Source organism: Ambystoma mexicanum, chromosome 11 (genome assembly GCF_040938575.1).
Source record: "Ambystoma mexicanum isolate Mex_15411 chromosome 11, UKY_AmexF1_1, whole genome shotgun sequence".
Lineage (NCBI taxonomy): Eukaryota > Metazoa > Chordata > Amphibia > Caudata > Ambystomatidae > Ambystoma > Ambystoma mexicanum.
The window spans coordinates 675,302,224-675,308,223 of record NC_090934.1 but is presented as its reverse complement, the minus strand read 5'-3'; positions in this window follow the sequence as shown (position 1 = coordinate 675,308,223).

The following is a 6,000-nucleotide window of genomic DNA, read 5'->3' as shown; positions in this document are numbered from 1 at the left end:
GGATGTTGTCGGAAGGAGGTGTGTGCAGCGGAAGCATGCAAAAGTTTCTTCCCCAAGGAAGTGCCCTCACTAGACCTCAATCTCTTTAGAGGGGGTTCATTCCATGGGTCTGCCAACCCTAGCAGAGACATGACTTCAGACCCCTGGGACCCTCCTCCAGCCAATCCACCAACCTTCTATGGCAAGCCTTCAGAGTCTTCGATGTGAAGGACTGGCAAAAGGAGCAAGTGTCCATGTCTGTGCGCAGTCAATAAAATAGTTTTTCATGCTGATCGTCGACAAAAATGTTTTTGAGGCAACACTTCGAGCAGGGCCTGAAGAGGCTCTCCTTACTGACATCCGTCATGGGTGCTTGGAGAAGGCCTGAAATGTTTCCAATCTTCACACGGATCGCTGCTAACGGCAGTCACAACGGTGACTGATGAAGGAAAAACAAGGGAAAAGTTGTTGAAAAAAAAATATTTTAACATGCAGTAAAAAAGGAGACCCCTCCCCTCCTCCCCAAGTCATTCAGTTAACTGTCCTGCACATTGCAGGGCCAGGTTGTCGACCAGAATACATAATCCTTCCCCAGGAGCCTGGTACCACAGTGCTGACACATGCATGATATCAATCTGATGACGCTGCTTATTGTTATGTGAATTAATATCCACCTAACCCTAATCTCAGGTATGTCTTTATACTTAAAGATTAAACTTCCACCAGAATAATAATTCTTAATGACTACGTAGTTTTGGAACAGAGGTGCAGACTTCAAAAACGGCCCCATTGCTGAAGTGACTTACCTGTCACAGCAGCTGTCAAAAGGCACCTGTGACCCCTGATCCTGCACTGTTCCACTGGAGACCAGGCACTGCAAATCAGGGAACAGAACCAGTAGGGCACAGGCGTGATGCACACAGTACTCACAGAATCCCTGCCTAAAGTCGCCTCCCAGGTGGCCTGGGGAAGGCAGCCGCTACCTGATCCTAACCCTGGGGGTGCCATCAGCTGGGTGGATCACCTGGGAGGAGAAGGACACCAAGGGAATAGGGTGACTTCGCTAGGAGAGTCGCAGTATTTACCTTCTTTGGCAAGTGAGATTTTAATAATACCAGAATACCAAATGGCTGGTTATCAGAGTAAGGTTTCCCTTCATAAAACTACCCACATTGTTAGTATTGAAAACCCTTACAGTCAACAGGGAAATTATATATGTAAGAGTCAGAGAATCAATATTATATCCAACCACCGACTCCTTTAAAAACCTCTCCTAGGGGTATATTTCATAAACCATTTAAACAGAATGAATTAGATGTTTTAAAAAGAAATGACATTAGGGACTCCAAGTGGCACTATGCTCCAAGTACTGGGACGAGGAAGAAAGCCTCACAAGTGCAGAACTGTAGTGTGCAGACTAGTGGTTCCAATGACCCACACCTGAGCAGGACTTTTAAATATTTAAAGTCTCTTCAGGTGCAAGCCATTAGAATTAGAAGTAGGAGTAGAAGCAGAAGCCGACAGCAGCTGTGGGAGCAGGAGAAGCAGAGCAAAGTAAGCGCTGGGAACGCTGCTGTTACAATCAGGACGCAGTGCAGAGAGTGTTGTGGTAGCTGAGAGGCTGCGGTGCAGAGGACACGCAGCGGGAAGTGGTGCTTTTACTAGATGTGCCATAGGAGAGAGGAACACTGCTGATCTGGCGTCCTACTCCTGTGGTTGGTGTTGAGTGTGGAGGAAGCAAGACAGGCTACCCTGTCTAAAGGCGCGGGCCGCAGGAGTGCAACCAGATTGGTCAATGTCCTAGACAGACACGAGAAAAGAAGAAAGCAGCAGTGGGTCGAGCGGGCACACAGAGAAAGACCGGTGAGTTGGTCTTCTTTAGGTTACCCTGGGGCACTCCGTAACAGACCACTGGCTGCCAGTGGTCTCTTTAAATACCAAATTAATGGATTGAAGCATTTTTTGTGTGATACTAGTATTGAATGAAAGCGAAACGAGAAGGGAGCAGTTTCTTACCTGTAACTCCATTTCTCCAGCGTTGGTATCTTTCATGGATTTACATGCTGTGAATATTTCCCGTCGTCAGGCTTGGAAACCACGGTAACCTCGTTATAGTGGTTTTCCTATGGAAAAACCTTGACACATTGAATGTCCTGTCAACGTCCTTATGGGTGCTTTAGGCGGCATCAATGGGACGTCCAGTGTACATCTCCGCCCTCACGGTGTCCCCTAAGATTTTAACGTCTCCAAAAGGAGGATGTCCTAATAGGAGGTTTGCCTGAAGGGGAAGGCTGGCGGGCGCATGTGAATCCATGAAAGATACCAACGCTGGAGAAATGGAGTTCCAGGAAAGAAACTACTCCCTTCTCCAGCATTGGATCATTCATGGATTCACATGCTGTGAATAGACTTCATAGCAGTAAGAGAGCCCGGAGGTGTGCTAGAGGCAAACAGTCCACTCCTTCAGTCAATAAAAACAAATGCAACAGGAGTAGAGCCAAAACCCCAGAAGCTGCAGGGCTTAATTTACTGGAACAGGCGCTGGAGCACTGCTTGTCCCCCCCTGTACGTCCTCAGCATGCTGTTGACCTAGACAGTAGTGCCTGGTGAACGTGTGGGGTACTGCCCACGTCACTGCCTGGCAAGTGTCACTGAGCGGTATGCCCGCCGAAGGAGCCGCCGAGGTCACTGTGGACCTTGTAGAGTGAGCTCTTGGAGCAGACTGTAAAGGCTTGTTGGCTTAAGCGTGACAGAAAGGTATTGTCCCCGCCGCTCAGCGTGAGATGCCTTGTTTAGAAAATCAGCCCCCCATTTATTGGAGGGGCCGAAAGCCAGACATAGTTACTTGGATGCTCTGTAAGACTAAGTGCGATTCAGATAGTATTTCAAAGCTCTTTTGACATCCAGGGAATGCAATGCTCTTTCCGCTGGCGTAGAAGCATTAGGGAAAAAAGTTGGTAAGGCTATTGTAGGGTTATCTTGTGAAAGTCTGACGGGATCTTCGGAATGAAGTGTGGATTTGTAGCGAGAAGGACCTTGTCTTTTATGAAGCGCAGGTATGGCGGGTCAATGACCAGACCCTGCAGTTCAGATACCCGTCTGGAAGGCGTGATGGCTACTAGAAAAACCACCTTCCAGGTGAGAAATGTTATGGCAGCCGTCGACATGGGCTCAAACAGAGGTTTCATGAGGGCAGAGAGCACCAGGTTGAGACTCCAAACCAGAGAAAACTTTCTTCGGGGGAAACCTCCTGAACAGGCTCTTGAGGAAACGTTTAATCAATCCGTCACTGAAAAGAAGTGTAGAATTGTGTCTCTGCGTATATCTTAAGATGGCCGCCAAGTGAACCTTGCTAGACGATATTGCCAGACCCTCCTTAGCCAACAACAGAAGGTAAGGAAGCAGTTGCTGAGGCGAAACCTGCAATGGCTGTATGTCAGTCTGCTGAGAACACCAGACACAGAACCTCTTCCACTTCCTGGCGTATAATGTGTTGGTAGATGGCGCTCTCATCGCAGCCAAAATGCGGCGACAATCTTGAAGAATCTCTAGGTTTCTGAACTCTGATTGGTCAGGAGCCATACAGCTAGGTTGAGGGAGGCCGGGTTGTGATGCCACACCATCCCCCTGCTCTGAGAGAGAAGATCCGGCTGTGAACCCAGGTGAAGAGGGTCGTACCCTGCCAGGTGAAGAAGGTCTGAGAACCCAGGATGATTTTGGAGGAAACCTTACGAATCATCTGAATTGTGTTCCTAATCAGGGGAAAAAGAGGAAACGCGTAGGCCAACATCCCCGTCCACGGAAAAGAGAAAGCGTTCCCCCCTGGAGTCCGGATGAGGAACTCTGCTGGCAAATTGAAGGTACTGCTTGTTCTCGTGGCTGGCGAACAAGTCCAGAGGGGGAGTGCCCCATTTCTCGAAAATCTTCGCCACCAGGTCGCCCTTCAGTTGCCATTCGTGCAGCTGAGATGAATCCCTGCTGAGGGAGTTTGACTGACTGTTTTGAATCCATGGGAGGCAGAAAGCCAGGATCTGAATCCTGTGCTGCACGGCCCAGTGCTTGGTGGTCTGTATTTCCTGGGAAAGGAGCTGCAAGTGTGTTCCCCCTGCTTGCGTAGATAAAACAGTCATTGTGTTGTTGGTGAGAATCCTCACCACTGAATCCTGCATGAGGGGGAAGAAAAGGACTTGTGCGCCCAGTGTACGGCTCTCAAATCCAGAACGATGATGTGCAGAGAAACCTCCTTGAGAGACCATCGGCCCTTGACTTGGAACTGGGCTAGGTGAGCACCCCATCCGGCCTGTGAGGTGTTGATCACAATTTTGTATTGAAAATCTGGTTCCACCAGGAGCATGCCCTGTGCGATGTTGATGGGCCGAGTCCACCACTGCAGGGCATCTGCCAGAGACTGGGAAACAAGAAGCTTGTCTGACCAAGAGCCCTGGATCTGTGACCACCTGGAAGTGAGAAATTCCTGTGCAGGGCATATAAAAAGGCGACAATTTGGAATGAGTGGGATGCAGGACGACATGGTGCCGAGGAGAGACATGTACGAGCAGACCATGACCGATGTTACTGGTAATAACGAGCCCGCTAGGGACAAAAACTTTTTTAACCTCTCCTTTGATGGCTTGATTTGATTCAGAGCTGTCTGGAAATGAGCTCCCAGAAAGATCAAATCCCTTGAGGGAGTTAGAAAGTACTTGGTGAAGTTGACTGCAAAGCCTAAATGCTGTAAAATGAGCATAGTGGTGGTGAGAGTCCAACGTCCGCTGGCATGTCGACCCCTTGACCAACCAGTCATCCAGGTATGGGTAAACGTGGTGCTAGTTTCTGCAGAGATAACCCGCCACCGGAGCCAAGCACTTGGTGAAAGTCCTGGGAGCTAACTTCAGGCCAAAGGGGAGAACCCGAAACTAGTAATGGCTATTTCCCACCATGAACCTGAGAAGTTTTCGATGCCTGGGATGCATAGGGATGTGAAAGTTTGCGTCCTCAAAACCCATAGATGCCAAAATCTCCCCGGGTAGAACTGTCTTTATGACATCTTGCAATGTTAGCATCCTGACCTTTTGGTGTTTTATATTTTTGTTGAGCGGCCGCAGGTCCAGAATAGGGTGCCATTTCCCGTTCAGCTTTTTTTAATCACAAAAAACCTGGAATAGACCCCCTTTCTTCTTGCCGATGCGGGATCTCGCTCGATCACCCCTTTTTGCAGCATGAGACGAACCTCCCTGACTTAGGACCTGAAGATGAGCCTGAGACTTTAACAGCATTGAGGACACCTGAACTCCAACGAGTGGCCATATTGGACTGCTTCCAGCACCCATCTGTCTGGCGTGATTGAACACCACTCGTCGAGGTGGTGCGCCACCCTCCCCCCCAATTGACTGCCCTTGTAGCAGTCACTGCTGAGGCTTGTTTTGTCTGCCTCATTGGGAAGACGAAGAACCCCTTTTCCTCTTTCCCTGGTACTCTTTGGTTCGTTGGGAGGGCTGGAAGGAATGCCTGTAGCCCGGGGATTAATAGGTGGACCTACCGTATCCCTTGTCTCGAGAACCTGAAAACCGTGCATTTCCAGAGAACCCAAAAAAGGGGCGAAAAACAGTCTACCCTGCAGGGCTGTAAGGGACCTACCGTATCAGAGTCCGCCTTCATGTTCTTCAAAGCGTCAATCTTTTCCCTGAAAAGATTTGCCCCCTCGCAAGACATGTCCACAACCTTATGTTGAACCTCTTGCCAGAAATCCGTGCAGCAAAGCCAAGCTTGACGCCAGAGAACGACCTCATAATTAATCTGCTTGAATCCGGTCTCCGCCAGGTCTACCGCAATATTGATACTATGGTTCAAAGCTTCCTCCCCCTCTCGAACCAAAAGCATTGCTTCCTTCCTCTGCTGCTCAGGCAGGTAGTCCAACGGAGGCGCCAGGCGGTACCACAAATTGCAGTTGTATCTGGCCATAATAGCCAACGAGTTGGCTGCCCTAACCGTAGTGGCTCCAACAGTGAGGACTTTCTTACT